The 21,178-nt window shown below is 38.3% G+C and overlaps 1 protein-coding gene across 1 annotated transcript in view; it reads right to left on the reverse strand.

Annotated features, from left to right (window-relative positions):
* LOC145681245 (uncharacterized) overlaps positions 1-21,178 on the reverse strand; it is a 261,566-nt gene that overhangs the window by 128,202 nt on the left and 112,186 nt on the right. The window lies entirely within an intron of this gene.

Consider the following 21,178-nt stretch of genomic DNA (forward strand, 5'->3'; position numbering starts at 1 on the left):
AAACATTACAAGTGCTTGGAAAGTTTGTGCCTATGCGAAAAATGCTTAAACGATTTTTGGAGTTACCGAATGTTCTGTCAACGTTACTCCACTTCAAGAACAGTGCAGAACAAGAGACTGAAGTACTTTTCAGTAGTGTGCAAGGACTGCATTGCAGAAACGAGGTAACGGTTTCTGATGATCGTTTGATATTACCTTTATTTCTTTACTTTGACGATTATGAAATTAACAATTCTTTAAGTGGGCATGCTGGTACAAAAAAGATAGGGGTAGTTTATTATACAATTGCATGTATTCCACCGGAGTTTTTCGCGAAACTAGAGAACATATTTCTCGCCTTACTCTTTCATTCAAATGATAGAAAAACTTTCGGTAATAAAGCAACCTTTTCAATTCTTATTGAAGAGTTGCGTTTCCTAGAATGTGAAGGTATATGTGTAATGTATAATGGTTTAGAAGTACAGATTTATTTTAAGTTGTGTGTTATTACAGGTGACAATCTTGGATTGAATTCCGTTCTTGGCTTTACAGAGTCATTTTCTGCTAAGTACCCTTGCAGGTTTTGCCTTACATCAAAAACAGATTTACAGGCGCAGTCAAGAGAAAACGTCCGGAATTTGCGGGACGTTGAGAATTATGAACTACATGTAATTCTCGGAGATGCTTCACAGACAGGAGTAAAAGAGAATAGCACTTGGAACATGTTGCCGAGTTTTCATGTTACCAAAAATTACAGTGTGGACGTGATGCATGATCTTTTGGAAGGGGTGGGGAACTATGATATGATGCATATTTTGAAGTACTACATCAACGAAACACGTCTTTTCACAATGGATATTTTAAACAGTAGGATTTCGGCCTTTGCAAGCATGTCAGATGACGTAAATAAGCCGGCACCTTTATCTTCTGAAAATCTTGAAAAGAATAAATTAAACTTGTCTGCTGCTGAAATGTTATTTCTCATAAGGTACTTTGGTTTGATAATGGGTGACTTAATCCCCGAGGAAAATATCGTTTGGAAATTTTATACTCTGCTAAGAGAAATAACAGTCATATTAACATCAAAAGTTATTCACGTAAACACTTCTGAATTACTTTGTACATTAATTGAAGAACATCATGAGATATACAAATCTTTTTTTCAGGATACATTAAAACCTAAGCATCATCATATGGTTCACTATCCACGTTTAATGCGACATATAGGACCACTTGTTTTCACATGGTGTATGAGGTATGAATCCAAACACCAACCGTCCAAGATTGCTGCCCGTATTGCTTATTGTCGAAAGAATGTTCTAGAAACTATAGGTTTGAAACACCAATTGCAGATATGTTATAAGTTCTTTCAGAAAAACGGTTTTCATATTCAACAAGAAATTGGACCTGGAGCAAAGATATACCTTTCACAAGATCAGAATTTTCCATTGTTTTCAATGTGTTTACCTCCTTCGTTGTTGAAACTTTGTCGGTCAGTAGCTTGGTGCATATACAACGGATTTGTGTTCAAGTGTTGCATGGTAGCGTTCGAAATTCATGAAGATGGTTTAAACTTTTATAATATAAAAAAAATTTTGTTAGACGAAGAGTCGCACATTTTCCTTCTATGTAAGAAAATGAAAACAGTTGGCTATGACAGTCACTACTGTGCATATCATTTGTCTTTCACGCAAGAGTGGATCTGCATACCAGTAAATTTGAATTTTGCAGGGCCTCCTACGTATTATAAGATAATCGATAATAACAACATATATGTTTCTGTTTCGGTATGATTTTGTGTTGCATGTGGGGCAGTGTTTTCTAACATAATCGTAATAGGGCTCGAGCATAAGAAAATGTTTCTTAATCCATGTGATTTTCAGTCAAACAATATTATATCCACTAGCAAAGCATTTGCAATGAAGCATACATTCCTGTACTACTAGATGTTTTGCCTGCATGGTCCTATGGCCACCGAAGTAGGAACTAAACTTTTAAAAAACATGGTTGGTTCTATGTGAATTTTATACAGATTTTTTGTTCGGAATAGAAAAAGGTTACATATCGAGTGTAAGGAAAAGATCGCACAGCTTGGACAGAATCTGACTCTACAGCTGAAATGAAACGAAAATATCTTACGATATTTTGTCCTCCGAGGTTCCCTTTTGAAGTGACAGACGGGTAAAATTTGGACTATGAGGTAACACCTTGCGGTACTCTGTAGAAACACGTGATATCGGCTTTGGAGTTTAGTTTAAACTTCTTCGTTATCTAAGGTTTTTTAAATCAGTTTTTTTTTATTTTAACAACAAAATGGCTAGATTTGAAACGGCATGTTTTGTCATGATCTGGGCACAGAAAGCTTCTTTTTGTACGACATTTATTCAATTTGACATTTTAAATGTACGTTTTCATCTCTCCACATTTTCCCGCCACATTTCAGACCTTTTGCTGCATCCCATATTCCATACTTTTATTTTAAAAAAAGAAGAAGAAAAAGAAAAATGACAAAGAGCTTTGAAGTTAGGTACCTTCGTTTGAAGTACGGCACTTTCCTCTACTCCACGATAAACACCATTCCAAAGTCGCTGCTATCAAGTGTTGTTACGGACAACCCGTGCGATATTGCCATATCGACCAAAGTTTACCGGTCTCTCCCTTCCAAAAGGGGGCCTTAAAGGACAACTTTATAAAGACATTTTCGTATCGTTTTAGCTGTAGAATCAAGTCTGTCTGCCTGTACTACCTTTTCCTTACACCCGATATATATAAAACCGCTTTGGAAAAGGAATCTGTGTACCCAGTCACAAAAGTTTGTATGGGTTCGGGTTCCTTTATAAGAATGTAACTTGGATTTGCTAATGAAAAGGTTTAGTGTTACCGAAATGGGTTTAAAACAAAAGTTAAACAATATTGCGTGAAAGGAAGGTAAATCGTTGTCTGCCATTTTTAATTCTAAGTATTTTTTTTAATTGGGAAGGATGTCATGTGACACTAAGTTTAAACTACTAAAAATATATTTATGAAAGCAGTTTTTAATGGGTTTCTGCAATTCTAATATAAATGTGTCAAAGTCAAGAACCGTATCTTGGGAAGGTGTCCGTCTTAAGAAAAAACATATGATGCCATTAAATTCCGATTAATATTATATGGTAGTATGATGTGTCGTACGTCGAAAAGAATAGCTTTTATTGATTGCAAATACATTGCTAGTGGTCATAATATTTCTTCATTCAAAATCTCACTGAATTACATAAACCATTTACTATAACCTTTACTGAGTTCAAACTATACTTTGTTCTAATTTTAGAGTTGAAAATATGCTATTGGACGTAAGATTGAATCTAGGACGTCAGCCTGACGATTCCTGTTCTGATCCTTGGTGCACTAACAAAATTTTTACTCCTTAAAATGTAGATACTTGCAGGAGCTGCCCCAATTTCTTTGTTATACATTTTGTCTCCTCATTTTATTTTAAACTTATAAAAATAAGGAAAGTTTCTAGGAGAAATCGAATACTATTAAGGAATAAAAACCACAGGCGTGACGTCGCGAAAATCAAATGCCATTAACTCTTAAAAAGAGATAGGTACGGAAACATGTAGCGAACCTATGATAGAACATGAATCAGTAGATATTCTTTCGTATTGTAACGTTTATATTATGTGTTACGAAACGTTACGCTAACGATGGTTCTAATTATTGTCCCTTGTATTTAAGTATTTTATTTGTCCTTGTGCCTTTTCTTACAAGTCTTATTACTGCTTAGCAAATACTTTCGTATTATTGTTAGATGCAAATAATGCATATTGTACCAAGAAAATAATTTCAGAAAATGTAAAATAATAATAATTACTTCTAACGAAAATATTCGTCGTGAAATTGTGTCGTTTGTAATCCAGTCTGTGTGGGCATTTAATGTAAATTTTTGTTTGCGTTTATCATGTTAAATAATGTCATGTGTATGATGGGGTACTCAGTTTCCGCAGTGTCTGTACAGTAAAATTCCGGCAGATGGCTCCTCGTGCATCACTTGGTGGTCAATGCTTAAGCGACTTTGTGCTAGAAGATCACGTTTAATTTTTGCATATATTTCCACTCGTGTGTTTCGTGATGGCAGTTTCGCTTGAGTGTTGTATACTGTTAAATCCTCGGCCCTTGAAGTTGATTTCCATTCTGAAGAAGAAGAAAATGTTACACGGTGCAGAGTTGGGTAAATCCGATGGAAAGTTAGTAGTATAATTTTTTTCACAGTCTTTACAGCAAGTCTCTACACAGCCTTTACAGTAATCCTCCCATGTTCTCTTCGTGGTACAAAATCCTATGCCGATTGACGGGTATCCTGAACGGACATTATTTTCAACCGATGTTCTGTCACTTTTAACATGCTCTTACGTTTGACCATGGCCTAAAGCATCTTTTCCAAATGTTGACTTCAACATTTCATGTGTTTCTGAAGCAGATTTTCTAGCTTTACCTAGTTTCATAAATTTCGTCACCTTCAATTTCGCTGTTACTCAGCGCATAACTGGGGGAAGATACGCTTAAAAACTAAATGCGACTTCCTAGGACAAAGCCGCTTAGGACACTGACTCACAAAGGATGTACGAGGAATTGCTTGGTGGTGTTTAATCATTCTAGCTTAAACTTCACGAGCTGCAAAACTATTCTGAAAACTTTTCAGTACTCCGTTATATACGGTACACTTTAGAAAGAAAGAAAAAAAAAATGAGAGATTAAATGACATTAGAAATACGCACTACCAACTCCAAAAAGCTTTTTGAAAAATAAGTAATAATAAAATGATAAGGAAAATTCAGTTAATATAGCGAAACACTAATTCAGTTCAATCTTTAAGCTTTATTTTATGCATGTTTCCGTATTATTTATCAAACGTAGGAAGAAACACATTTATTATGATGTAGGTATTGACACTAAAGAACTACATGGTAGTTACAAAATTTTCCATTTAAAAAAAGCAGTCTTGTAACATGTTTTGTATTTTTTTCATATTATTTACATTTTTAATGCAAACGGTTACCAAGTTTCAAAAGAATTGTGTATATTTGTTAAGTTGTACTCATTTTTTTTTCTTCTTGGTTTTCTGTCTAAGATAAAACTTAGCAGTTTTGGTTGAAAAATGATTTATTGTATCAGTATTAGGAATGTGGAAAATAAATTAAAAATAAGTGCAATATGATCTTACAACAATAAAGTATTAGTGTTAAATTCATTAATAATAAAACGAATCAGCCATAAATCGTAATATAATATATTCATTATCAGTAAAACAGTAAGTCTGCGTCTAATGGAATAATACATATATATATTTGTTTTCTTCTGATTCCTGTTCTGTGTGAATCAGTTTAAGCACAAATACTTGCCACTAAATTTTCAAGTTTGAATTTAGAATGTGAAATGAATCAGCATTTAATTTCATTTGATATTCATTTACATGCTCCTTACTAGAATCAATATATTGACAACCTAGCCACTCAGTGCCTAATTGGGGATGCAAATTGAGTGCTACTAGGCGCCTACCACTCACCATCTAAAATGAGTGGGACAAACTATGAAATTAACTTGCGAGAGGTTTTCATTTGGGGATTAGACAAATAAAGATACGTCCACTTCATTTAAAATAAAACACTGTATTACGATAATTTTATGGATGAATTATAAGATCTATGAATGTTAGCTATAACGGATATTCGGATTCATTTGCCAGACAGGTACAGAACGATCAAGTATTGAGCTTTGAATTCTGACTCGGTGCCACACATACCTGGATTAAACTGGTGTATTCCCTCGTCGTTCTGGTGTTGAACTCTGCTCCTTAAGTTGACACTCCTTGTTGGTGGATGACGAAATTGGGCATTGAGGAATGGCTCCTCTCAATGCAAATCTCTGCCTAAGTTCTGCGTCGTTAGACTCTGTTGAAGTACAACGTACTGTCTTCTCCCCTCATCTGGCTGATTTTCAAATGAAACTCGATTCTCCAAAATCGAACCCAAGAATGATCACGGTAAATTGATCATGGACTTCTAAGAATTATTCGCTGTCGTAACTCTGCCAACTCTCCAAGGACTCATCCAAGAACTGTTCGTGAACTGTCAAGAACTGATTCCAAGAACTCCTCAGAACTCCACCCAAAACCTTCTCGTCCTCCGGTTTTGTTTGGCGGGGTCCAACTCCCATCGTCTGCTTTTTCGTCTGCTGCGGCACGTGTAACACCGTTTTCACATGGAGAGACAAATTCCTTCCATGTGTCAAAACTCAAAATTGCAATCCTCGACACGCTCTGATTTCCCGGTTCTAAGCAATTCTCCGTACATCCGTAATCTCATGAAATTCATAAAATCCTACAGATTCAGTTTATACAATTTCTAGAATCTGGCTAATGTGAGGAAAGACACATTGTCAACATTTCCTTCCTACATTGCCAGACTCATAACGATGACATTCTTATACACAAGTGTTTACAATAAATTGCTGACACAAACGTTAACCAGACTGTGCAGCTTGCATTTACTTCACATTTACAACATTAAATTCCCATAACCTTATTAACAATTCCGCGACATAAACATAAAAATAAAATCAAAATATACAACTTATTATCCTCGAAAATCGAGTACTTCCACAATATTTCTTGCTTGTATGCATACCGAAGTCGTAAGGAAATGAACTTTAGAACACTAACTCCTCTACTATGATTGACAGAGTTGATGTACCATATTCCGCTCAAGGGAGTAAAACTTTCAAATTTGAATATTTCATAGTTTTGTGTTGAAACGTAACGGATATGGTGGAGGCGGATTGTCCTGCGAAAAACGTTTTTCTTTGTAGTTTTAAGGACTTTACGAGGACCAGGTATTCAAAGTTCATTTTCCTGCGAATTCGAGTTCTGAATCACCGTGTATATATGTGTATTGTATTAAGTGAATCTTGATTCTTCAAAACTTCTAGTTTATGTAATTGGGGCAATTCTTAGTATCCAAATTAGAATTATATCTTGTCTAACACTCTGGTTGTACACCTGACAGCATCTTCAGATAGAGAAAAATAGGATGGGAAAAGAATGGATTACAAAATTGAATACTTCGAGTTCTTCTCAATTTCCTTACCCATTATTTTCCATCTTATTTCCTCTCTCTGAAGATGGTGTCAGATGTACACTGAAACTGTAAGATGAAAAATAATTCTAATTTGGACACATCATCAATATGTGTCTTTCGTGTTCAGTTACTTGGAATAACTGTTATTTAGTAACATCCACATTTTATAAAATACGTGTAAAAATATTAAGAAAGAAATGTAAATCAAAAGTATGTGGTATATTTTCATTGCATTGATTAAAAGATTTATATACTTTCATAACTGCATTATTGTAAAGTTCCTTTTTTGGTATTGCTGTGCTGCATTTCTAATTTTTCTGTAATGTATACTTGATTAAAGGAAAATAAAAGTAGTTGTTATAAATGCTGTGTAATTTCTGATCTACATTGCATACCACCTCAGTTCCATTGTTATAGAAACAACACTGCATGGTTACGATAGCTATAAACACATCACCTTGATTCTGCTTCATATCAAACTTCACAGAAGATAAGACAAAAGTATTATTAGAAACATTTCCATTATCCATTTAAAGAAGTATTGAAATGGTTACTGGAACTGTTTCTAATAATACCTTTGTCTTATCTTCTGTGAAGTTTAATATGAAGCAGAATCAAGGTGGTGTGTTTATGCGTGTTGTTTCTATAACAATTCCGAAATTGTTCCACACACTATGCTAGATTGTTCTGTCAACAATCTAGCATGGTAACAGCAAACATACTTTATCTTCAATATTACAATACGGCATGGCTACCATAGCAATATAATATGGTTATAGTACCTATGCAGGTTGTTCCATCTACCATCTTACATGGCTGCTTCAACAAGACGTTCTTGTTCACATAGCCATACCGTATTGTAGATATAGTCATATAATATTGCAACTACAGCAATATAGTATGGTTACATCAAGTATAAAATTTGGTGCACCTACCCTGCTATATGGTTGTCTCAATAAGACAGTATTGTTAAAATAGCCATACGGTATTGTAGGTACTGTAATTTAGTCTTGCAAATACAACAATATATAATGGTTACAATGACTATACGGTATGGTTGTCCACCTGTTGTCCAACCATCTAGTATCTTTGCAATACCTATACGGTATAGTATTCGAACGAATATGGTATTGTAGGCAGAGCTATAAAGGTATAGTTGGGATGTAGCTGTATTGTAATCTGCATGGTAATATTGACTATTAACTCCGATTATAGTTAAATTTACAATACAGAAATATGGTACTATTGCACATATGTATGGTAACAATAACCCGGATTTAATAGCCATACCTGTATGCTATTACTGGCCATAAGCATAGCTGTCCCTATATAAGCAATACTATTCTGGTATTATTAACCATTTAATGGTTATGCCAACTATACCATTTTTTAGGGTGTGGTCATGAACACGGTTTGTCCTTTATAGAGTTCGTAAGACTCGGGATAAGAAAATGTAAGAAGCTACATACCGGAAATGAGCATACACTATCGTAGAGTGCTATCAGTATTTACAAGTAAAAACATGGAAGTTACACATCCACCTTAGAGTTTTATATCTCCATCCATAATAATAGAATAAAAGGAAGCTAGAGGTAGAAAGACAGTTGTTCTAAAATTATCTCGGAGAAAGTTCATAAATCAGGTCTGTACCTAGCCCGTCCCGATTCCCTTGACCCTTGTCGCTCTTATTCTTGAGTGGTTATTTTTAAGACATATTTATCTAAAGAAACAACTGAAAATTTCAGGGGAAGTTCAAGGTAATCGCGGGGGCTTCAGTTGCCCACAGGGGATATTAAGAGTTCTGGTCGATGGCCCTTCCTAACTGCGGGCCTGTTCCAGGCTCGTAGCCAGCTAAAAATTTTAGGGGGGCCCAGTAGAACTTAGGCGGCGATCCAATCATATGATAGTTCATCACTATATTATAATACATTTGCAAGCCTACGGTGAGAATCTTAGGGGGAGCAGTAAAAATTTAGGGGGCGGCCCCCTAGTCCTCCGTGGATACGGGCGTGGCCTACTCTACATTTTTTTTTAAGTTCACTGTTAACAATGTGTACCTCGATGGAAGTATATCTGGTCCGCGTACTTCATGCTTGTCATGGTTCAATACTAGTACACTTCAGTTTGAAATTTTTCAATCAGTAAAAAGGTAATGGGACATGTTCGGTGCTTGTAGCAAGACTAAATAAAATTCTAGTTTTTGCTTCAATTTAACGTTTCGGTATAACGTTCTGGTTTAAAGAGCTAAATATTATTTACGGTATACGGGCTTCTGAAGGATCACTTTGAACAAAACATATTTTCTCGGAAATTGAACCTGGCAATAAAAAATGAAGATTGCAACACATTCAAGTTTTGACCGCTCCGACGCAAATTCTACTTTCTGAAACAATTAACAATGCGAGGGAGCAAGAACATATGCTAACTTCGTAGTGACAATGAAGCTTGAAACATGTTTCAGAGCTGTTGTGGCCCCAATGCAATGCTGCCCATGTCACATGGCAAAGGTGGTTGACAAAACGAAGAGAGATCGCATTTCGTCACAAGCAATTCATTGAGTTGCCGCAGACAAACGATTCGTATGATCGAATAACTAACCTGCGCAAAATGCATGCGCGGAAAGCTAAATGATTCAATGAACGAATCATTCCAACCAGTTTATCTGATCGAAACAAATAATTGGTCGAAGGGAAAACGCAGAAGACTAAACGATTCATATGAGGGAATCAAATGATCGAATCATTCTTGAGAATCAGAGCAAATGAATCAGTTCACAAAAGTAAATCGTTATGCCCATCACTAGGCAATACGTTAATTACGCCACTGTCTTTTTGTTCAATTAACACAGCATATTTCACTGTGTAACTGCAATCATAAAACACGAGAAGGTAAATGAACTGCTTGAATGCCAAGCACCCTAAATACAAAATTAAAATTCTCTGGAATGTTTGAATCTTAATATCCCAGAGATATCGCTTTATTCGTTTTACGTTTGCTATAAAACTATTGGCTTTGGAAATTCAAAGAAGAGTCGGGAATCACCGAAGTGACTACAACCAACACTTCCTTCCGTAAAAATTAAAAGGATATTAGGTAATAGCTCTCATATGATTTTTTTTTTTGTGCTAGCCATAGGCTAGCTTCTTTTTAGAGAGCTACACCCTCTCTGAGGTGAGAGAAGTGGAGGAATTGGGGTAGAGGAAAAAGGCATGGCTGGGCTAAGAGGAATTAATTAATTTTATTTATTTTGTTTCCAGAACTAGGACATTATGATCTTTGCGATCATAATCATATATAAATGGTAGGAGGAGTTGTACATTAACATATGAACATAACGTAAATAACAGAACATAAAGCACATAGCATATCATTGTACAGAACATAAATAAGGAAATGATAGAAATATACATAAATGAGATAATAGAGGAAATCACGAGAAAATGTAAGCACAAAGATTAGGATGAGAGAAAGTATATAAGTAGACAAAGAGTAAAACGTTACTATACAGGTATATGATTATTGATTAAGTGAAGTGATCCTGGAAAGTTAGACTACCAAATTGATGGAATTTAGGATGCGAGTGAGAATGATAGATGGGGCGATGTGCGATACACAGGACAACACAGGGTACGTTAGTAAGACAAATGTGTGTTATCTTCTGCCTAGGGGCACCTCTAGGCTGATGAAGACGGAAGGAGCCCTGTTAGAAACAAGAGGTGTCACTGTGCAGTGAAGGATGGAAAGATGTGAGGTAGATAAGCATGAACTTGGTACATCAGGCGTTTCCCTGGAGCTGTACATCAGGCAAGGCGGATGGGAAAAGTCTTATGATGTTTAAAAATATTTGTCTTAAGTAGTCAGTTTAAATTAAATGAGCTTGAAGAAGGAGGACTGCGCCAAGTGTGCACTTTTCCTGTTCTAAAAAGCTTGGTTTATGTTGTATGTAAAAGCTTGGTTTACTTGTCCCAGTGCATCTCGTTCACCACATCAAGAATTACAATTTTTGAAGAGCCTTCAAACGTACAAACTCAAACTCTGTCGTCTCGAGAATGGCTTTATTGAAGTTTTCCTAACATCTTTGTTACCTCTCAGAGGAGTGTGAGCACTTTCATTTTTTGACGAGAATATCAATAATGAACAAAACACAAAATAGCAGAAAAATTTAAAAATAGTGACAGTTCATATGAAACGATGAAGCGATTTGAACTGCCCGTTACTGAAATAGTTGATATTGAAGAAAAAGAAATTGCTGATTTTGTGATAGGAAACAAGAAGAAGTTCTTCGAAAGGTTTCGGATTTCTACAGGTTTTCTAGACCTTGATCCGGTTTGTTGGTCGACAAATGATGAATTTCTTTTCGGGAAAAAATTAGTTGATAAGCTGCATGTTACAAATGACGCAGCGGAAAGAGTAGAAAGTTAATGGAAGATCACAATGCAGTTCTAACTAAAAATGAAGAACAGAAACAATTCCTTTTGCAAGTGGTGAAAGACTATAGAAACTTGTTTGCAGGATGTGGAAAAGTTACCTTGAGTAAAAAGTAAAAGTTATCATTAAGGCGATCTACAATTCAAATATCTATTTTTTTGTCCAGTTTTTGGAATATCAGTCATTATCATATTTACTTGTATTTATTAGCTGATTGATTTCTAACTCATGTAAATTTTACTAACGAAGCAAGTGGCATGAGAAACAGATCCAAATATCTTTTCCACAGTGGTTCATAACACTGTGCATTGCCATAAGTAGGCCTACTATATATACGGACGATGATCATGATGCTTGTAACTTGTTGCCTGATAACCAACCGACTGTATTTGAAAACCAGTCAATTCTGAATTACAGAAGAAAGCTTTATATTGTCCTATTTACATTTGTGGTAATTATTATACGTTTATTGACAAATAGTAAATCGAGTACGCCAGTGGCGTATTTACGATTTTGTTTCGGGAGGGGCTTTGCTAACTTTCGGGGGGGGGGCTTTGCCTGAAAATGTGAAAATTCTGCAAGATATTTCATATACTTTACTATAGTAAGTAAGATTTCGGGGGGGGGGCTTAAGCCCGGAACCCCCCCCCCTAAATACGCCACTGCGAGTACCATTGAAATTCAAATGGATTTCTTTTTACAGAAATTAACTGCTTTGTGGCACGGGTTAACGTTGATGGATTTGTATGAAATTTTGTGTATGATGTTTCTATTATCAGAGGAAAAGAAATAGGGGGTTCGGCGGAAGAAATTCGAATTTTTTTTCCTCATATACATAAGGACAACCCTACTCTCATACTGGCTCGTTAAATAAAACTAAGATAATCAAGCGAGTTATCACATTATGAGAGAGAGACTTTCTCGCTATAAATACAAACCAAACCATTTGTTTATACAGTAGTTAATTTGCTCCCTAGATGGCAGAACAAAAACCATTTTCAGTGATCTCAGGAATTATCAATCGGAAAACAGATGAAACCAAAACTGCAATAGGTATTTGAAAAAAAATATTTATTTCATCGATAGGGGTTAGGCATTTTAAACATAATGATAAATCTTCAAGTAGTTTGTATTGTTAATTTTGAGTTCCACAATAATTTTCTGACAGCAGAGTTTATGTAAGAAAATATCGTGCGTGTGACCAGACGAACTGGCCACCTGGAATCTCTAACCAGGTAAAAAAATAGGGTATCCGTAGCTGGCGGAGAAAAATAATCAAGTCATTTAGTGTGTCCATCCCCATTTGTTGATTTTATGCGCGATCTTCGTATATACGGTTGGATTACTTGCCTCTTTGGGGTTTAGGAAACAACCGTCGAATTGTATTTTCGTACCTCCACGGAGGCTGACACCTTGATTTGATCTTAATTGTTGACAACCTTGCTATTCTCTAGGCTTACGATTTATTTTGATACTCTCCTCTTCGGAGGCAGAGATAACTAAATTTCGTTGACGACTTTGGCAACTCTACCGGCTAACGATTCGTAGTGCTTCCTCCTCCGAGGAAAAGCACCTTGACAAACTAAAACCTTAGAGCACTGCTCTAAGTTCATACCATTTATTAGGAACGCCACTACCTTTCTTGTAAGCTGGCGCCATCCCCTACTCTAACAATGAAGATGGCTTCTCAGAAGACATCCACCAAATCTGAGAAAAAATCTCAATCGACGAAGATTCCTGCTATTAGGGGCAAAATAATCCGAGCCACATACAAACCCGAAGACTTTCTTCTGCCCTTGGGCAAGAAGAAGCAAACAGCCATTCCAAGGGAGCTCAAATCAAAACAAAGTACACTTAAGCAATCAAGTGCCTCACAACCGGCTACTTCAAACAAGCCTGAAGATATGGACTTTACAGTAGTGGGAACACTAAAACGACGTAGGTCTTCATTGGAAAACCTCAAGAAAGCAGACTATCCGCCACTCCCAGTCAGCAATAGGTTTGATGTTTTGTCTTCCACCCAAGCAGATAATGCTAATGCCAGCAATAATACTGCTCCGCCAAAACAGCCGCCCAGTCATAAGCCTCCTCCCATTTTCATATACGGCATCACAAATACATATACTTTCATAAAGACCTTGTCACGAGCATTGAAGGAGCCTCCATTAGCACAACCAAATAAAGAGCGCATTCGAATTCAAGCGTCCAACAAAGATGATTATACCACCATCAAAACTTACTGTGAGCAAACGAAGACTGAGTATGCCACAGGTGTAGCAAAAAATGAACGACCTATTAAGGTAGTTGTCCGAAAACTACCTATTGACACAGATTTAGACGACCTAAAGGAAGAATTCTCCCGACTGGGGTACAAACCAACCAGCGTCCACCAAATGTCTCGTAAAAGCAAGACGGATGACAAGAAAATAATGATGCCACTGTTCTTGGTTGCTTTAGAACGAACTGCAGCAGTCAAAGAAATATACGCTATAAACAGCTTGCTTCACTACCGGGTTCAAATTGAACCTTACAAGCCTCCCTCAGTCTTGCAATGTTACAGATGTCAACGCTTGGGGCATTCGCAAGACACCTGCCAAGCCCACCCGAGGTGTCTCAAATGTGGGCAATTACATTTTACACAGTCATGTACTAAACCAGACACATCCACACCCGCCACCTGCGTAAACTGTCAGGGAGATCACCCAGCAAATTACCGAGGCTGTCCGGTATTTAAATCCTACTCAGAAGCTCTCAAATTGCCGGTGCAACAACCGAACAAACACCCAGGTATACCTAAGAAAAATTTACACACACCATCCTCAGAGAAAATTTCCATTCCCGCTGCTGATAATATACCACCCGTGACTAAGGATGACAATGATGTTGAAGTTCCCACTTCTTCTCACAACCAACCAGTTACTGCCGTCCAACAAGAGAACCCTAACGAAGATGTTGACTTAAAATCAGTTCTTTCATTTCTCAAGGGCTTACATTTCCGTAAAATACTTACGCACATTAAACGTGGCATCACACGTTTTCGACAAGCTGCAGACTCAGCTTCCAAGGCTGCAGCAGTAATCGAAACAATAGCGGAAATGGTTGACGATGGCTGTTTCTAAATCCGGCGTCCTACACCACACACTTATACTTGTTACGTGGAATGCAGATGGTCTTGAGGGGCAGAAACAAACGCTTCTTCGCTTTCTAATAAAGCATAGAGTTGATGTCATGTTCATCCAAGAAACACATTTTACTGCTCGTATCACTTCTTGGCGCCTATCTAATTACATTGTATACAGACAGGATAGAGTGGGTAGACAGAAAGGAGGATTGCTGCTCATTGTCAAAAAGTCATTACCAGTAAGGTCGCTTACAATACCACCACTACTTACTTTAGAGGCACTTGCTGTAGAGCTAATAACTCCAGGAATTCCATTAGTACTGGTCACTGGATATAGGTCCCCGGCCACACACTTAGAACCGACTGACTTCGACATCATCGCAAATTTAGGGCCCAAAGTTATCTTAGCTGGTGACCTTAACGCAAAGCATGGAGAATGGAACTCCATTACTCCAAACACTGCGGGAGACGCTTTACATCAATACCTCCTCACGTCCAACTTTATCATCAGTGCTCCACCAGATCCAACTCATTATCCAAAATTCGGCGGCCAACCTGACGTGCTTGACGTTGCTCTTTGCAAAAACGTATCCTTCAGTATTCACCCATATGTTCTCTCGGACCTAGACTCAGATCACGACCCAGTCATTTTTCATGTCTCCCACCGTAGCATCGCCCACACTGCTCCTATTCTTAAACACATAGAAACTGATTGGGATTTGTTTAAACAAGAATTAAACACACTGATCGACCTAAGCGATCGGCCCGCCACCATTCAGGACATCGATCAGGCAGTTTCTCATATCACAGTAGCACTTCGTACAGCAGAGGCAGCAAGCTCCACTACTACAATCTCTCCAACGCAAACAGGTCAATGCGACAGTCTACATCTGCAACTCTATATTCATTTAAAACGTTGGGCTAGACGTCGCTGGCAGCTCACACTTCATACAGCCTACAAGACACTGTGGAATAAACTGCGTGCAAAGATCAAGATGCTAACTCAACGACAAAACCAACAGTACTGGGAAGATACTTTTCGTAACCTCACAGTAAATGATCGTAAAATTTGGATATACTCTAAATCCTTCCAACGGGCTACTAATGCTTCCAGAGCTAGAGTCCTCCAAGGACCACAAGGACTGACTCAAGACCCTCAGTTGCAAGCAGATACTTTCGCTGACTCTCTGCAAGCACAGTTCCAGCCCAATAGAAATCAACTCGATCCTTATTTCCACCAGCACATTAAGACTACCTTATATAGTATACGAACTCAAAACCCTATACATGGCATCAACCCAGTTACACCTCGGGAAATAGAAAAACACATTAAATGTCTACCGACAAAGACAGCATCTGGGCCTGATGGGATTCGCCCTGAGATACTGAAACATCCAACTCGAAAATTACTGGTCTTTTTGGCATATTTATTTAATGCCATCTTTCAAATATGCTACTTCCCAAAGATCTGGAAGGAAGCTCGTATTATCACCATCCCTAAACCCGGAAAGAATCCGCTGCTTCCGGAAAACTATAGGCCGATAAGTCTTCTGTCACACTTAAGTAAATTATTTGAACGTGTGTTCCTCTGGAGGTTGAAACAACATGTCGCCAATAGTGATCTTCTACCCTTCCATCAGTTTGGGTTTCGTGCTCAACATAGCACTACTACCCAACTCGTACGAGTAGTTGATCACTTAACAGTGGCTTTCAATAGAAAACACCACACCCTTGGAGTATACCTGGATGTGTCAAAAGCATTTGACAAAGTCTGGTTAGCTGGATTGTTATATAAGCTATACACTCAAGGTCTTCCGGATCGTTTTCTGCATTTACTTCGTTCTTATCTCATTGGCAGATCCTTTCATGTGTCAGTTGATGGTGTCAAATCTTCGTCTAGGCCAATTAAAGCAGGTGTCCCACAAGGCGCTGTACTTTCACCACTTTTATATAATCTCTATACAGCAGATCTTCCAACTTCACCAAACTGCTTTTTCGCAACGTATGCCGATGATACCGCCTTTTTCACAACAAGTAGTTCACTTGCACAGTGCTACATCTATATGCAACGTCAACTAGACAGATTTCAGGAATGGGCCAGGCGCTGGAGAATTAAAGTAAATGCCGACAAAAGTTGCGCTGTCATTCACAGTAGAAGACGCATCCGCGCCCCTCGAAATCTAATATATGAGAACGCACACATTCCTCACGCCACGCATGCGAAATATTTGGGTGTGACATTAGATCAGGGGCTCACGTTCGCCCCACACATCAAAGATATAAAGCAACAAGCATTACGAAAAATCTCGGCCTTGTACCCCATTTTTCGCTGCAGTTCAATCTCTCATGAGGTCCGCGTGCACATTTTCAAGATGATAGTCCTGTCCACACTTTCTTATGCATGTCCTGCCTGGCAACATGCTTCTAATAGCCATCTTCAAACACTTGAAAGTGTGCAAACGAGAGCCGGACGCATCATCACTGGTCACGACAGATATACTCGCAACAGCCAAATTCTGGAAGATTTAGAGCTGCCTCCTGTTCGAGAAGTTCTACGGCATCTCCATCATAAGTTCTGGCATACTTTACCAAGACATGTTAATCCAGCTATAGCCACCATTGGCACCGAATGCGCTCTACGGAATGTTTATCGCACACCACACATCTAGTATCTTTCCATAGCTCGTAATAACATTATCAGCTACTCTGCGACAGTTGCAGATGTAGACTTCCAGCCATAATAAAACAATAGTAATATCCAACTAGCCACCTGCACATCTATATATATTCTTTATGCCATCTTACTCATGGAGTCAGGGGCTTCGGCCCGATACTCTTCACACAACTTCAACATTACCGTGACCGTGACCGTGACCGTGACCAGAAAAAAAGGACTTCAAACCTAACTTCTCTTGTAGTTAGTTACTGTACTAAGCTGTGAACAAGTATTGCAGACGTACTTAGAAGGCAGACAGAAGGTCTTCATCTTCTGAAGGGTTTTACTTTAAATTTTGAAGGTCATTGTTTTAATTCATACTCTGACCAACTCTTTTGTGTTTTGTAGCACCTATCTACCAACTATTTGTGAACACCTATTGTTTTCATTGCCTTGATCCTCTTGGATCATGCATCGATTACCGGGGATAGTTGTACCTCCAACCTGCAACCCCTCGGACGATCCTGGGAGGGATCCTCGCAGAAATCGACGCGGTCGGCCGTTGTCTGAAAGTAGTGCTGAATCTGTCGATAAACGTTCTCGATCCCGTTCACCTACATATATACAGAAACCACCTGAACGTACGGAAGAAATGCAGTTTACCACAGATCCGCCAGAGCCTATACCGTCTACTTCAGTAACACCTCCTATCTATATTGCATCACCGACCCGCCCGAAGATTTATTCATTTCTGTTAACCAATTATGACGCCAAATACAACAATAGTCGGCACATTTTCAATCAAATCATGAAGTACCTTCCGCGGGCTAGTGTAAAGCAAATTATTTTCACCAAGAATGGTGTTATCATAAAGTCAGATGACGAAAAATTCGGCATAACACTCCGTAACAAAGCCAGTTACGAAATATTTGGTAAAAATGCCAAGCTTTCGAATCTGACTGATAAAGTAAAGCAATATCCACCACCACCTCGCACACCGATGATGTCTGTGGTTATTCGAGGCGTTTTGCCAGAAATAACGGATGATGAAGTTCTCGAGGAACTTAAAGCAGAAGGCGTTGATGTAGCGAAATGCATTCGCATTAAAAATAACAATGGTGCTACATACATGGTTCGTGTCTTAACCACGTCCCAGAATTCTATTGACACCTTGTTACAAGAGGGAGCTTTCATCTTCAAAAAACGACACCGTGTAGAGCCATCACGTTCTACCTCTCCTCTCCCAGTTAGATGTGAGAAATGTCAAACTTATAATGCGCACATCACGTCAAAATGTCCAAATGTTCCCAAATGTGGGTATTGTGCAGGACAACATGAAACCAAGGAGTGCCCGAATACAGGAAAGCAACCACATTGTTCCACATGTTCAAGCACAACGCATCCAACTTACAGTTACAAATGCAAGTCTAAGCCGGCACCTGATCCAAATCAACCAGAAATGACAGTTCCGCTCCGTACAACGGATGCTTCAGTCCCATTCTCACAATCTATTGCTTCACCTATCACTGTGGAAAACTTCTTGCGATATATCACTCTTATTTTGCAGTTCATTTTTCCATTCCAACGTCAGCTTATTCTCGACCATGTTATTGCAGCAGCCTCTGTTATTTTCCAAGTTAATCTATATGCCACGTATTCCGGTCCCTTTGTTCATTTTCATATTGCACCACGCGATACTGCAGTTTAAAACCCAATCCTTCTGTTTCAGTATGGGTCTTACTATTCTGTTTATGAATATTCGATCCTTAACTCAACATCGAATACTATTTGAGCAACTGCTTCTAGAAGAACAGGTCGATATATTTGCATTGAACGAGACAGCTCTTAAACCTCCACAATCCATACGCTTTCCCAGGTATCAGTTTGTACGGCATGATTACCGATACACTAACGCCAGAGCACAAGGCGGCGTAGCAATTGGAATACGCAATAAACTTCCATATCGACATCACTCCGTACCAACGTATGTTCCATTACCCGAGCACTTAGTGACGACATTATATCTATCAAACTTTGCTCTAACTGTGGCTACGATCTATGTCCGCCCAGAACATATACTTCCACTAGAATTCTTTCGATACTTGTTTTCTCAGTATCGTCATCTTTTAATCTTAGCGGATCTGAATATTCACAGTCGCTCCGATAGAGATAAAACTCAGTTTTCTGATTATATATCGCTAGGTTTGCATGGACATATATACAATCTCCCCAGACACACCAGGCCCAGTAGTCAAACTACTCCTGATGTTCTTATTAGCACAGCCTCATTAGTTGCTAAAGTCACTGTATCTGTTCTTGATTGTATCGGTAGTGACCACCTACCAATAAAGGTCCAAATCAATCATGCACGCCAACCATCGTCTCCATCATTCACAAGAAATATTCTCTTGTACGATAAAGCTAACTGGGAGCAGTATAGAACTGATATTAATATCGCGTTGGATCAGATGGAACCACCAACATCTGAAATTGATCTCAACAACGCCGTTCATACCATAACCACTGCACTTGTTGACAGTGCTAACAAGAATATCCCTACCTACCATGGTAAAACTTATCAACCAATATTACCACCTCAGTACCTCACACTTGTAAGAAAATCCAGGCAGTATTTTCGTGAATACGAGAGGACACGAAACCTTGAATATTTAGCTCAAGCGCGTCGTTGGCAACGCACAGTTCATAACTACATTGTTGCCCATAAAAGACTTAGTTGGAGTAAAGTGTGCAACAAGTTGAACACGGAAACACACCCTACAAAATACTGGAAACAATTTAATCTATTGACTGGACAGAAAGTTGGTACTACTTACCCTCTGGTACAGGACGATCATCTTTTGCAGACAGATCAAGCAAAAGCTGATGCTTTTGCATCTCATTTGCAAGCAGTCTTTACACCGCCTCTATCCACACACCGTTTAAGTCCCCGGCTATCTGAGCCAGTACTTAACCGACTGCTCCAACCTTCTACATCGCATGAGTTAGATAACACTAACCCTTTGACTCAGGAGATTACTTCTGATGAAATACGTGGAGCTCTTAAACGTAAACGTAATACTGCTCCTGGATTTGATTCTATATCTTACAGAATTCTTAAAGAATGCTCAGTAAAATTTTTTGTCTTCTTAGCAACAATTTATACGTTTATTCTACGAACTGGCTATTATCCGCAGGACTGGAAGATGTCTAAAGTTTGTATGTTTTTAAAACCAAACAAACCACCTCACTCCGTGATATCGTATCGACCCATACAATTAACATCTACGTTAGGTAAACTATTTGAAAAAATCCTAGTACACCGTCTCCATCCATATCTTAATGAGCATAACCTTCTACCTTCTCACCAAACAGGATTCCGGCCGCTATATAGTATTAATGACCAATTACTTCGTCTTACCACTATTATTACAAATCATTATAACAAAGCACTACCGTCTTGTCTCATACTTATGGATCTGGAGAAAGCGTTTGACCGCATTTGGCATTACGGCTTATTTTATAAACTTTTGAAACTAAGAATTCCTATCAGTTATCTCCGAGTTATATATTCCTTTATACTCAACCGTATTGCCTATGTGAACATCAACGGCTCTCTATCACATCCTATATTTCCATTCACCGGTGTACCACAGGGTTCAAGCTTATCACCTCTTCTTTACATCCTCTATGCCTCGGATTTGCCATCTCCAGCACCTAATACATATTTATTCCAATATGCGGATGATACCGCTTTTCTCACTCTTGGTAAAACAATCCAGCAGATTAACGTCCACTTACAGGTTACAATTACAGCATTTCTTCATTGGTGCGATAAATGGAGACTCACTGTTAACGAAGACAAAACACAGGCTATAG

Source organism: Thermobia domestica, chromosome 3 (assembly GCF_964235325.1).
Source record: "Thermobia domestica chromosome 3, izTheDome1.hap1.1, whole genome shotgun sequence".
In the NCBI taxonomy this organism is placed as follows: Eukaryota; Metazoa; Arthropoda; class Insecta; order Zygentoma; family Lepismatidae; genus Thermobia; species Thermobia domestica.